The sequence below is a fragment of the Bison bison genome, unplaced genomic scaffold (genome assembly GCF_000754665.1).
Source record: "Bison bison bison isolate TAMUID 2011002044 unplaced genomic scaffold, Bison_UMD1.0 scf7180017864291, whole genome shotgun sequence".
In the NCBI taxonomy this organism is placed as follows: Eukaryota; Metazoa; Chordata; class Mammalia; order Artiodactyla; family Bovidae; genus Bison; species Bison bison.
Window position 1 is genome coordinate 224801 of NW_011494863.1, and position 15278 is coordinate 240078.

A 15278-nucleotide genomic window follows, 5' to 3' on the forward strand; every position below is an offset into this window, starting at 1 on the left:
GAGCTTTGTCGGGAGTTTATACCGACCTGCCAATGCCAAGAGAAATTCAAGGTCCCTGCAAGGGGAGTGACCAGAAATGGGCAAAGCATGTGGACCGAACTTTCCTTTCTCAGTCATCTTTTCCTGGTCGCTGATTATTTTGTAATTGCGTGGGGAATTGCAACTACTAACCTAATTTGTCAGATCATAGACTTTCAGGGGAACTGTGATCCATGCTGTTACTATGTACTTTTACTTAGATCCCATGTACGGAAGCACCTAGCCTTGCTAGGAGCAGAAAGTTACAGGAGCATGTTTGAGAGCGAGGCAGAGCTCTAGCTCCAGGAACGTCTCTCAGGCTAGAGGTTACTCTCTTGGCTGCCTGCCTCAGGGGCCAGCGACCTGAAAGTGAGTCTTTGTCATGGCTGTGTCTCCTATCTATGTGCATAGAAGCCCTGCTGTTGACCATGAGGTTTTTTAGTACACAGAATGGGAACTGAAGGATCTGGTCAGATTGGAAATGCAATGGGCTTCTTCCTTTGGTAGCACTAGCTCTTAATGGATCAGAGGAGGCTCTCTGATGGCTTTTGTCTCAACTCCTTGGATATTCCTTATGTGGAATCTGTGGAAATGAACTGGAAGGATTGGCCCTAATAGCTCAAGAACAAAAATCACTTTTTCTTCACTGGCTAACCCTCCACCATCTCTTTTGCTATCACATATACTGGTGTGGTGACACTCAGGAGGGACATCTTGGTTGCTGTTCGTCCCTTTATGACTCGCCACTTCTACTGCAGTCAGGACTGTACTCAGGAATGAACATATGCACACATAAGATGGATGCTTCCCCTAGTAGTACTAGCTTGGGAAACATTCCAGGAAAGCTACTCTGTTACACTCTGGGTGGCATCAGAGCAAAGGGCAAATCAAACAAATGTCTTGGTGGCATGGAAGTAAGTCAATCTGGGATGCCATCAGGTCTACCCCTGGTGCCATCTCCACCCGACCTTAGTGGTAGAAACTGAAGGGATGAGTAAGACGCCTGCGTCGGTAAGGGACCGACTAAGTTCAACCAGGGAAGGAAAGTTTCAGTGGAGAGTCCGTCTACATCCCCATCTAGAGCAGGGAAGGATGCTTCTGGTGGAAAAAAACCACGGCTGTGGATGCTGCTTTTTTCTTACAGATGGGAGCTAGCAGTTTCAGAACCACTTCTTTAAAATGTATTTAAAAAAACTGGGACAAGTTCAATCCCCAAAATTTAAAAAGACACACCTGATCTTCTTCTGTGATACTGAATGGCCACAGTATTCTTTGGAAGACAGGAAATGCTGCTGACCTGCTGAAGGATCTCAATTATTACTGTTACAACTAGACCGGTTCTGTAGAAAATAAGTGAAATGGATAGAAGTGCCATATGTGTTGCTCTTTATCTCTCTGAAAGACATGCCAGACTTATGTCCTAAGAGTGCAGATTTGAGTGTGAAACCTTCAGCTGCCTCCTGTTCTCCTACTTTGCCCCTTTACCTGGGGCTCCCAATGGAACAGGTTGAGAATCAGGGCACCCTTCTAGGAGGGGTTGCCTCAGTCTTGATAGAATTTCAAACAGTCCCAATTGCAGTCGAGACTATTTAGAGGATCCAAAATGTACATAGAAGCCTTTACGGGACTAACTTTACTTTATGAGCTTACTTGGAGAGATTTAATTTATGTCTTGGGACAGACACTGACTCCTGACACGAGCGCTCTAGCTTTGGGGGAAGCTACAATTTTGGAGATGAATGGCTTCAGGGTGAGACAAGGGGAAAGAGGGAACATGAAATAGCCCTCCTTCCTACTGGGAGCCAAGTGGTTCCAATAACAGAGCAACTTTGCTGAATGTATTCTTGTAGGACTCAAGTGAGCACATGCTAACACTTTATGCTAAGTTGGCTGACATAGAACAGGAAGAGAAGGAAATTCCTGGTAAATTCCTAGATAGACTAAGTGAGGCTCTCCACGGGTTTACTGATGTTGATCTTGAAAGTGCAGGAGGAGGAAGATAGACTTCTCACTCAGTCACCTCCAGATATCTGCCGTAAGTTACAAAAACAAGCATTTGCACCAAATCAGTCTTTAGAAAAACTGTTGCAGCTGGCTCAGACGGTATATTATGATAGAGAATATGAGGAGGAAAAATCGAGGCAAAAAAGCAGGCAAAAGACTGAAGCCCCAACAATGGCTGTTACACCTGCTGTTAGAAACAGCCTGAGAAAAATGCCCAGAGGGACCCAGGTGAAAAGGGACAGACTTGTTATTACTGTGGAAAGGAGGGGCATCGCAAGAGGGATTTCCCTCAGGCATCTAAGCCGCCCCCAGCTCCAGGTCCAGTCTGCAAAGGACCACACTGGAGACGAGACTGCCCTCTGAAGTGTAGGCCCCAAGGGTCAGAATCACAAGATAATCTGGACTGAAGGTGCTCAGGGGTCCCCACACAAGCTCCCATCCTAATTACACCTGAGGAACTGTGGAGGGCCAATAATAACTGTGGAGGGCCAATCAGTTGGCTTCTTTAGGACACTGGGGCAACTTTCTCTGTGCTCACTGAAGCCCCTGGTCCGCTTTCCTCCTGATCCAGTACTGTAATGGGACTGTCTGGATGAGCCAAACATTATTATGTCGTCATCTTTTAAGTGGCAACTGGGACTCTGTGCTGTTTTCTCACGAGTTTCTAATCATACCAGAGTCTCCCTCACCCCTTCTAGGGAGGGATATACTAAACAAGGTCAAGGCCTCTGTTTTCATGAATATGGAACCATTTCTTTTTAATGGAACAAACTGTAAATCCTAAAGTGTGGGCTGATGGAAAAGCTGTGGGTCAAGCACAAAATGCTGTTCTTGTCATTATCAAGCTCAAGACACTCACCTATTTTCACATCAAAAGCAGTATCCACTAAAGCCCAAGGTTAATGAATGGGCAAAATCTTACTGTACTGACTTCTCATGATATAAGTGGGATCTTAAACTCTAAAGTTCAGAGCAACAATGCTCCACCTTTAAAGCTGCTGTAACTCAAGTGGTATCAAAAGCTCTAGGAATAGAATATCACTTACACTATTCCTGGAGACATTTTTCTTCAGAAAAAAGTTTAAAAGGCTAATGACATTATTAAAAGACACCCATGTAAGCTAACTCAGGAAACACAAGACAGTCAGTTTACAGTTCTACCCATAGCTTTAATCAGGGCTCAAATTGCAACTCCCCGCCCCGCCCCAAAAGAAGGGACTCTCTATGACAGACTGTTTTTGTGCACAGATATTGTCATAGAAAAAGCATGATACTGTCATCAAAAAAGAGAGTTCCAGAAAAACATCTATTTCTGCTTTATTGACTATGCCAAAGACTGACTGTGTGGATCACAATAAACTGTGGAAAATCCTGAAAGAGATCGGAATACCAGACCACCTGACCTGCCTTTTGAGAAACCTGTATGCAGGTCAGGAACCAACAGTTAGAACTGGACATGGAACAACAGACTGGTTTCAAATAGGAAAAGGAGTACATCAGGGGTGTATATTGTCACCCTACTTATTTAACTTATATGCAGAGTACATCATGAGAAACGCTGGGCTGGAAGAAGCACAAGCTGGAATCAAAATTGCCAGGAGAAATATCAATAACCTCAGATATGCAGATGATACCACCCTTATGGCAGAAAGCGAAGAAGAACTAAAGAGCCTCTTGATGAAAGTGAAAGAGGAGAGTTAAAAGTTGGCTTAAAGCTCAACATTCAAAAAACAAAGATCATGGCATCCGGTCTCATTACTTCATGGAAAATAGATGGGGAAAGAGTGGAAACAGTGGCTGACTTTATTTTTGGGGGCTCCAAAATCACTGCAGATGGTGATTGCAGCCATGAAATTAAAAGATGCTTGCTCCTTGGAAGGAAAGTTATGATCAACCTAGATAGCATATTGAAAAGCAGAGACATTACCTTGCCAACAAAGGTCCATCTAGTCAAGGCTATGATTTTTCCAGTAGTCATGGATGGATGTGAGTGTTGGACTACAAAGAAAGCTGAGTGCAGAAGAATTGATGCTTTTGAAATGTGGTGTTGGAGAAGACTCTTGAGAGTCCCTTGGACTGGAAGGAGATCCAACCAGTCCATCCTAAAGGAGATCAGTCCTGGGTGTTCAATGGAAGGACTGATGTTGAAGCTGAAACTCCAACACTTTGGCCACGTGATGTAAAGAGCTGACTCATTTCAAAAGACTCTGATGCTGGGAAAGACTGAGGGCAGGAGGAGAAGGGGACGACAGAGGATGAGATGGTTGGATGGCATCACCAACTCGATGGTCATGGGTTTGGGTGAACTCCGGGAGTTGGTGATGGACACAGAGGCCTGGTGTGCTGCGGTCTATGGGGTCTCGAAGAGTTGGACACAACTAAGCAACTGAACTGAACTGACTGTCATAGATCCTGAAGCCTTAAAATTTAACTATGTGACTCAGCTTTTAGCTTTTCAACAGACATTACCGGGAGGTTAACTCCTGACCCAGCCTTTGAGTTAAACAAGCCGCTGTTTGAGCCAGGAACCAAGATGAGCCTGAGAATCTAGGTGGGCTTGCTTCTGCTGACTCTCAAAGTCCTGAGTCTGCCATTTGACCCTTAAGACAGCGCCTTCCTGTCCTGGACTCATTCCTATGCTGCATTCCACAATCCATCTAATTTCTGGGTCTGCAGAGCACTCCCCTCCTCTTCAACTGAAGACTTCCCACGTGGGTTTCTCCGCTTCAAGGAAAAGGACTTTCTTCAACTCTGTGATGACATCTAACAATGCTAAGATGGATTGATGTAACTATGGACCTAATGTAACTTTTAATTTTGATTAGATTTTAACTCGGTTTAATGACTATTTTGCCTTACATCTGTAACTGTAAAATGGGGTTTGTTTCTAACCATCTGAAAGCTTTTAGGTTAAAAATGGTTGTCCAAGCTCCTACGAGTGCCACAACCTCTTCCAACTATTACTTGGGGCCTCTGGATCAGAGACCCTCAATATGAGGGTTAGGAGAATATGTTGCCTCAACAATTTAGGGACAGTGTCCCATCTCAGCAGGAAGTAGTTATGGAATGAAAACAACACCCCTTTCCCTTGGCAACATAATTCTCCTATAAGAAAAGGGGGGAATGAGAGAGTCAATTCCTAGGCAGGTTGATAAGAAGCCCAGGGTCCCCGAGGAAGAGAAAGGGGTCTGGGGCTCTCAAGGAGGAGATAGGGGTCTGGAATTCTCAAGGAGGAGGAAAGGACAAACATCTTTTTTTCTCTACATTCCTTAGTCTCAGTCAAATAAAACATTTTTTTTCTTTAAGCCCGGAACTGATGGTTACACAACAAACAACTCAGTTTAAACTCTGTACTCAGAATTATATGGGCTTTGCTCAGCTCAATAGGTAAAGCATCTGCCTGAAATGCAGGAGACCGGGGTTCGATTCCTGGGTCAGGAAGATGCACTGGAGAAGGAAATGGCAATCCACTCCAGTACTCTTGTCTGGAAAATCCCATGGACAGAGGAGCCTGGCGGGCTACAGTCCATGGGGTTATAAAAGTGGGACACTCTACTTAGTGATTAAACCACCAAGGATTATATAACAACAATGTATCCTGCTTAAGGACAGTTTCTCCTTCCTGAAAACCTTCTGGCTAATCCCGTTATCTTAAAATGTAAATTATGGGAGTGGGTCTAGTTAGATCTTTACAACCTCCAGACATTCTTTCGATTTATTGTAATAACTAATTAAAAAATATATAACTCCCTTGCTAACACTAGTGAGGGGGGCATTCTCCATCCCCCTTCTGATGTCTATATCAGAAGCTTTCTCTGTCCCTTTTCTTACTTTAATAAAACTCTGCTACACACACACACACAAAGGAAATACACTTAAATATAAATAATGAACCAAGTCATAATTAAAATTTTTAAATATCTTGAATGAACACTAAAGTAATACATATCAAAACTTTTGGATGTCACTGAAGAAAAAAGAAAACCCCTAGAAATGAAAAATATAGCCATTTAAATTGCAACTTTATGGATGTAATAAACACACCAGACACTACTGGAGAATCAATTCATCTGAAAATAAAGTGGAAGAAGTCATTCAGAAAGAAGCACAAGAGATGAAGAGATGAAAAATATGAAATAACAGTTAAGAGATGTTAGAAACACATGGTCCAATATAATCCTGATAAAAGATTAGGGAGAAGAGAAAAGTATAGGGGAAAGCCAACAAACCAGGAAATGACAATAAATCAGGAAATTTCCACAACTGAAATCTAAAGGTTGAAGTAGCATATTGAGAGCCAAACAGGATAAATTAAAATAAATTCCCTGGATATATAATGGTAAAAATGGCTAATAATTAAATACAACTGAAAAACCTTAAAACAATCAAGGGAAAACTGATTGCCTACAGAAGGAAAAACTGTTACACTGGCAATAGATTTTCCATCAATAACAACAGATACCAGAAGGATAACTAGATACAGTATCATTCAAGGAAAGCAAAAGGATGACAGTTTCAGGAAAATCTAAAAAAGCTTACCAGGTCAACATCTGATGAAAGAATAATTCGAGAAATTGATCTCCAGAAGGAAAAAGTAGGCAAAGGAATCAATAAACATATAGGTAAATATGAACAAGCATGAACTCTAAAATATTAGCACTGATTATGGTAATAATGACTACTTAATAAAGTTGGTTAAAAACAAGTTGGAAATAAAATATTAGCCAACAAAATCACAGAGAACGGAGAAATCAGAATTAAAGCATTCTTAACAGTTCTTATACTGTTTGAGAGAAGGTAAAAAAACTGTACACTTCAGCAGCCCAATTAAGCATGTTAAAAACTTAAAGGTCATCACTGAAACAAATAGCTGAAATTAATCCAACTATGTCAACAAGTCACAATAAAAGGACTCTATTAAATTCACCCACTAAAAAGCAAATGTATTTAACTGAATTAACAAAACAAAATCTAGCTATATGCTATAAAAAGAAAAAATATATCCAAAATACTATGGGAGAAAAATAAGGGATGGAGAAAGATATACCGAGAAAATGCTAAGAGCAAAGAAAGCTGATATATATATAAATATCAGATGAAATGGACTTTATGGTAAAAATGACTTTTTAGGGATAAAAATAATCATACTGACATAAGGCACAGTGCATCTGGAGGTTATAAGAATCCTGAATCTATATACATTTAACAACCTTCAGATCAGATCAGATCAGATCAGTCACTCAGTCGTGTCCATTCTTTGCGACCCCATGAATCGCAACATGCCAGGCCTCCCTGTCCATCACCAACTCCTGGAGTTCACTCAGACTCACGTCCATCGAGTCAGTGATGCCAGCCAGCCATCTCATCCTCTGTCGTCCGCTTCTCCTCCTGCCCCCAATCCGTCCCAGCATCAGAGTCTTTTCCAATGAGTCAACTCTTCACATGAGGTGGCCAAAGTACTGGAGTTTCAGCTTTAGCATCATTCCTTCCAAAGAAATCCCAGGGCTGATCTCCTTCAGAATGGACTGGTTGGATCTCCTTGCAGTCCAAGGGACTCTCCAACATCACAGTTCAAAAACATCAATTCTTCGGCGCTCAGCCTTCTTCACAGTCCAACTCTCACATCCATATATGACCACAGGAAAAACCATAGCCTTGACTATTTTGTTGGCAAAGTAACGTCTCTGCTTTTGAATATGCTATCTAGGTTGGTCATAACTTTCCTTCCAAAGAGTAAGCGTCTTTTAATTTCATGGCTGCAGTCACCATCTGCAGTGATTTTGGAGCCCAGAAAAATAAAGTCTGACACTGTTTCCACTGTTTCCCCATCTATTTCCCATGAAGTGATGGGACCAGATGCCATAATCTTCGTTTTCTGAATGTTGAGCTTTAAGCCAACTTTTTCAAGCTCCACTTTCACTTTCATCAAGAGGCTTTTGAGTTCCTCTTCACTTTCTGCCATAAGGGTGGTGTCATCTGCATATCTGAGGTTATTGATATTTCTCCCAGCAGTCTTGATTCCAGCTTGTGTTTCTTCCAGTCCAGCGATTCTCATGATGTACTCTGCATAAAGTTAAATAAACAGGGTGACAATATACACCCTTGACAAACTCCTTTTCCGATTTGGAACCAGTCTGTTGTTCCATGTCCAGTTCTAACTGTTGCTTCCTGACCTGCATACAAATTTCTCAAGAGGCAGGTCAGGTGGTCTGGTATTCCCATCTCTTTCAGAATTTTCCACAGTTTATTGTGATCCACACAGTCAAAGGCTTTGGTGTAGTCAATAAAGCAGAAACAGATGGTTTTCTGGAACTTTCTTGCTTTTTCTATGATCCAGCGGGTGTTGGCAATTTGATCTCTGGTTCCTCTGCCTTTTCTAAAACCAGCTTGAACATCCGGAAGTTCATGGTTCACATATTGCTGAAGCCTGGAGAATTTTGAGCATTACTTTACTAGTGTGTGAGATGAGTGCAATTGTGTGGTAGTTTGAGCATTCTTTGGCATTGCCTTTCTTTGGGATTGAAATGAAAACTGACCTTTTCCAGTCCTGTGGCCACTGCTGAGTTTTCCAAATTTGCTGGCATATTGAGTGCAGCACTTTCACAGCATCATCTTTCAGGATTTGGAATAGCTCAACTGGAATTCCATCACCTCCACTAGCTTTGTTCGTAGTGATGCTTTCTAAGGCCCACTTGACTTCACATTCCAGGATGTCTGGCTCTAGGTCAGTGATCACACCATCGTGATTATCTGGGTCGTGAAGATCTTTTTTGTACAGTTCTTCTGTGTGTTCTTGCCATCTCTTTTTAACATCTTCTGCTTCTGTTAGGCCCATACCATTTCTGTCCTTTATCGAGCTCATCTTTGCATGAAATGTCCCTTTGGTATCTCTGATTTTCTTGAAGAGAATCCTAGTCTTTCCCATTCTGTTGTTTTCCTCTATTTCTTTGCATTGATCGCTGAAGAAGGCTTTCTTATCTCTTCTTGCTATTCTTTGGAACTCTGCATTCAGATGTTTATATCTTTCCTTTTCTCCTTTGCTTTTTGCTTCTCTTCTTTTCAGAGCTATTTGTAAGGCCTCCCCAGACAGCCATTTTGCTTTTTTGCATTTCTTTTCCATGGGAATGGTCTTGATCCCTGTCTCCTGGACAATGTCACAAACCTCATTCCACAGTTCATCAGGCACTCTATTTATCAGATCTAGGCCCTTAAATATATTTCTCACTTCCACTGTATAATCATAAGGGATTTGATTTAGGTCATACCTGAATGGTCTAGTGATTTTCCCTACTTTCTTCAATTTAAGTCTGAATTTGGCAATAAGGAGTTCATGATCTGAGCCACAGTCAGCTCCTGGTCTTGTTTTTGCTGACTGTATAAAGCTTCTCCATCTTTGGCTGCAAAGAATATAATCAATCTGATTTTGGTGTTGACCATCTGGTGATGTCCATGTATAGAGTCTTCTCTTGTGTTGTTGGAAGAGGGTGTTTGTTATGACCAGTGCATTTTCTTGGCAAAACTCTATTAGCCTTTGCCCTGCTTCATTCCGTATTCCAAGGCCAAATTTGCCTGTTACTCCGGGTGTTTCTTGACTTCCTACTTTTGCATTCTAGTCCCCTATAATGAAAAGGACATCTTTTTTGGGTGTTGGTTCTAAAAGGTCTTGTAGGTCTTCATAGAACCGTTCGATTCAGCTTCTTCAGTGTTACTGGTTGGGGCATAGACTTGGATTACTTTGATATTGAATGGTTTTCCTTGGAAACAAACAGAGATCATTCTGTCGTTTTTGAGATTGCATCTAAGTACTGCATTTCGGACTCTTTTGTTGACCATGATAGCCACTCCATTTCTTCTGAGGGATTCCTGCCTGCAGTAGTAGATATAATGGTCATCTGAGTTAAATTCACCCATTCCAGTCCATTTCAGTTCGCTGATTCCTAGAATGTCGACATTCACTCTTGCCATCTCTTGTTTGACCACTTCCAACTTGCCTTGATTCATGGACCTGACATTCCAGGTTCCTATGCAATATTGCTTTTACAGCATCGGACCTTGCTTCTATCACCAGTCACATCCACAGCTGGGTATTCTTTTTGCTTTGGCTCCTCATTCTTTCTGGAGTCATTTCTCCACCGATCTCCAGTAGCATATTGGGCACTACTGACCTGGGGAGTTCCTCTTTCAGTATCCTATCATTTTGCCTTTTCATACTGTTCATGGTGTTCTCAATGCAGGAATACTGAAGTTTTTGCCATTCCCATCTCCAGTGGACCACATTCTGTCAAATCTCTCCACCATGACCTGCCCGTCTTGGGTTGCCCCACGGGCATGGCTTAGTTTCATTGAGTTAGACAAGGCTGTGGTCCTAGTGTGATTAGATTGACTAGTTTTCTGTGAGTATGGTTTCAGTGTGTTTGCCCTCTGATGCCCTCTTGCAACACCTACCGTCTTACTTGGGTTTCTCTTACCTTGGGCGTGGGGTATCTCTTCACGGCTGCTCCAGCAAAGCGCAGCCATTGCTCTTTACCTTGGACGAGGGGTATCTCCTCACAGCCCGCCCTTCCTGACCTTCAGTGTGGGATAGCTCCTCTAGGCCCTCCTGCGCCCGCGCAGAAAACAAATCAAAACTATAAGGAGGTATCACCTTACACCAGTTACAATGATCATCATCAAAAAATCTACAAACAATAAATGCTGGAGAGGGTACAAAGAAAAGGGAAGTCTCCTACACTGTTGCTGGGGATGTAAGTTGGTGCAACCACTATAGAGAACAGTATGGAAGTTCTTTGAAACACTAAAAACAAAACAATCATTATGATCCAGCAATCCTACTCCTGGGTATATACTCAGAGTAAAACAGTTTAAAAAGACACATGTAAAAAAAAAAAAAAAAAAGACACATGTATCCCAAAGTTCATTGCAGCACTATTTACAATAGCTATGACATGGACGTAACCTAAATGTTCATTAACAGAGGAATGGATAAAGAAGATGTGTACACATATATACAATGGAATATTACTTGGTCATGAAAAAGAACAAAATAATGCCATTTACAGCAATATGGATGGAACTAAAGATTGTCATACTGAGTGAAGTAAGTCATACTGAGAAAGACAAATATCACATGATATCACTTATATGTGGAATCTTTAAAAAGGTGGGGAGGGGGTACAAATGACCTTATTTACGAAACAGAAGTAGAGTTACACATGTAGAAAACAGACATATGGTTATGTTACCAGCAGTTACAGGGTCGGGAGAGATAAATTGGGAGACTGGGACTGACATATACACACTGCTATATATAAAATAGAAAACTAATAAGAACCTACTGTATAGCACAAGGAACTCTACTCAATACTCTGTAATGGCCTAAACAAGGGAAGAATCTTAAAAAAAAGTGGATATAAGGCTCTTGAGAGTCCCTCAGACTGCAAGGAGATCAAACTAGTCAATCTTAAGGGAAATCAACCCTGAACATTCATTAGAATGACCGTTGCTGAAGCTCCAATACTTTGGCCACCTGATATGAAGAGCTGACTCACTGGAAAAAGACCCTGATGCTGGGCAAGATTGAAGAAAAAAGGAGAAGGGGGTGGCCAAGGATGAAATGGTTAGGTAGCATCACCAACTCAATGGACATGAATTAGAGCAAACTTCAGGAGATAGTGGAGGACAGAGGTGTCTCGCGTGCGGCAGTCCCTGGGGTCGCAAAGAGTCAGACATGACTTAGCAACTGAACAATGGTAACTGATTCACTCTGCTGTACCCCTGACACTATAATAAAAAAAAATTTTTAAGAGATATAAAATCTAAAGAGACTTAAATATTAATGAAATTGAATATGAAATTAAAAAAAAAATCTACCCACACAAAAATATGTCAAGCAAGGTGGTTCTACAGGTAAGTTTCATCAAGACTTTATGGAACTGATAACCCCATCTGGTACAAAACGTTCCAGACATTAGAAAGGAAAGGAAAGCATTTCATATCCTTTTATGACATCACTATAAGCTTTATACAAAACATATAAGAACAGTATGACAAACACTAAATTTGAGCTTACCTTGCCTGTTACCTATGCCAAGTAAAATTTTATAGTAAGCTCTGATAACTCTTTCAATGTCATAGTTTTCTCTGGATTTATACTTGAACAACATATCTGAGTTTATATAAATCTGATTGGTTTTGATGGTATTCTCTCACAAAAATGAGATACTTGCGGGGGAAAAAAGCATTTTTTAGAGCTCTTCGTCTGTGGAGTCCTAATATCTATCTCAATAAAAATAATTAGGGACTTCCCTGGCAGCCAGTGGTTAAGACTCTGTGCTTCAGCTACAGGGGGCACAGGTCCAACCCCTGGTTGGGGAACTTGCATGCTGCAACATCACAGTCAAAAATAAATAAATAAATAATAAAAATAGTCAAGTTTATATTTTGTAATCCACAAGAACAACAAAGTCCTTAATATTGTTAAGGTCACATTTAGATCATTATTAAGCATTAAGGCTTCTATAAGAATAAAATAAATGCTCTCTCATAAAAAAAGACTAGTATAATAAAAAAAAATCATATGACTAACCTGAATTATAATCACAAATTTTAAAATTCTAAATTAAGGAGTAAAAAGCTAAGTCAAACAAAATATTAAAGATAAAAATATATCATAGTCATGTAGAATAGTAGAAAAACTCCTAATACAATTCATCTCATCAGTGAATGAACAGAAACAAAATCATACAGTCACTTCTACAGATAAAAGAAATTATCAATAAAATCTAATACAAATTCATGATTAAAAACCCAGAAAACTAAGAAGAGAATTTTTTAGCTTATTAAAAGCCTATAATAAATGTAGTATTTAATGGTAAAATATTGTCATTCCCTCTAAAGACAAGAATAAGACAGGAATGCCTCTTATTAATATTTTAATAAACACTGTATTAAAGATGCTAAAAACTACAATAAGAACAAATGAGGATAATGAAAAAGAATGAAAACTGTTATTTTAAAATGACATGACTGTCTAGGAAGAACTACTAAGAAACACAGACAAACTATTAGAAGAGATAAGACTTTGGCAAATTTGTTAGATACAAAATCAAACAATAGCAACAACAAATTAGAAAATGAAAACTTGAAAACAATCTTATTTACAATACCAAATCCTGTAAAGTACTTAAGGATAACAAAAGATATTTAATACTTAAGTGGAAAATTACATATCTTAATTAAAAGATTTAAAAACATCTACCTGGAAAGATAAAGTTGGACCATAAAGAAAGCTGAGCACTGAAGAATTGATGCTTTTGAACTGTGGTGTTGGAGAAGACTCTTGAGAGTCCCTTGGACTGTAAGGAGATCAAACCAGTCCATCCTAAAGGAGACCAGTCCTGAATATTCATTGGAAGGACTGATGCTGAAGCTGAAACTCCAATACTTTGACCACCTGATGTGAAGAACTGACTCATTGGAAAGGACCCTGATGCTGGGAAAGATTGAAGGCAGGAGGAGAAGGGAACAACAGAGGATAAGATGGTTGGATGGCATCGCCGATTCAATGGACATGAGTTTGAGCAAGCTCGAGGAGATAGTGATGGACAGGGAAGCCTGGTGTGCTGCAGTCCACGCAGTCGCAAAGAGTCTGACACAACTAAGCAACTAGACTGAACTAAACTGAAAAGACAAGCCACATTCATAGATGGGAACACAATTTTATAATTATGCTGATTCTCACAATCTGTAAATTTACTTTAATGGAAACAAATAGTTTTTGTTGACCCTGACAAAGTGTGTCTAAAATCCACATGGAAGAGTAAAGGGCCAAAAACATTAAAGGTGATTTTAAAGAAGAATAAGAACAAAGGATTTGTTTCACCTGATAGAGAAACAAACATATAAAGCTATAGTAATGGAAATGATATGAGATTAGTAAAAGGATAGATATAATTTCATGCAAAGATCAGCACAATAAAGGACAGAAAAGGTATGGACCTAACAGAAGCAGAAGATATTAAGAAGAGGTGGTAAGAATACACAGCAGAATTATCCAAAACATACCTCAACGACCCAGATAACCACAATAATCTGCCTGCCAAAGCAGGAGACATGGGTTTGATCCCTGATCCAGGAAGATCCCACACGAACAATTAAGCACGTGTATCACAACTATTGAGTCTGTGCTCCAGAACCTTGGAACAGCAATACTGAGCCCAGGAGCTGCAACTTCTGAAGCCTGCGAGTCCTACAACCCATGTTCCACAACAAGAGAAGCCATAGCAATGAGACATCCAAGCGCTGCAACTAGAAAGCAGACCCCCATCACTATAACTAGAGAAAAGCCCGAGCAGCAAAGAGTTATCTGCTGCTGCTAAGTCGCTTCAGTCATGTCCGACTCTGTGCGACCCCATGGACTGCAGCCCACCAGGCTCCTCTGCCCATGGATTTTCCAGGCAAGAGTACTGGAGTGGGGTGCCACTGCCTTCTCCAAAAGAATACCTAGCAAAGCCTAAATAAAAAAAAAATTTTTTTTAAACTGATAAATGGATATGTACCACATCATCCATAACACGGCAGATAACGTTTGATTGCCTTTCTTTTGCAGCCATTCATGGTCATTACCAAGATCCATCAGTTTGTTAAAGGTTACAGGATAGTAATATTCTAACTACAACACTCTTCCTTTTTCACCTAGGATTTCTCTATTAAAAGCTTCCCCTAATGGGGGAGGGGTGGGAGGGAGGCTCAAGAGGGAGCAGATATATACATAGTTATGGCTGATTCCAGTTGCATGGCAGAAAACAACACAATATAGTAAAGCAATAAAAATAAAAACTTCCCCTCAACTAGTTGAGTATGCAGAGATTCAGTTCATATGGGAAAGAAGAGATAAACATATAATGCTTTATTGTTTCTATTTGTTACTTTCGATTTGAATTGTTTCCCTACCCAGCACTCTCTAAAAATTACCAAAGAGGTTTAAAATTTGTTCAAAAGTATCATGATGAATTTGGGGATTTAAACATATTTTATTTGCTTCAATTCACTGCAGTTCTTATCCATCTTGAAATTCCTAGAGTCCCATCTATGGTCACTGGGAACCTTTTCAAGTTGAATCCTGAGTCCTTTACACAAGACCCAAGTAGTCTTTGAGAATGTTCTTGCTTTTGATTATGACAAGACATCCAACCAAAAAAAAAAAAAAAAGACATCCAAGATCATTTTGCACACATTTTACTCCAGATTTGAAATGA

At 40.2% G+C, this 15278-nt stretch overlaps 1 protein-coding gene across 4 annotated transcripts in view; it reads right to left on the reverse strand.

Annotated features, from left to right (window-relative positions):
• Nucleotides 1-15278, reverse strand: part of SIL1 (SIL1 nucleotide exchange factor) — a 250768-nt gene that overhangs the window by 57977 nt on the left and 177513 nt on the right. The gene's annotated exons all lie outside the window — the stretch shown is intronic.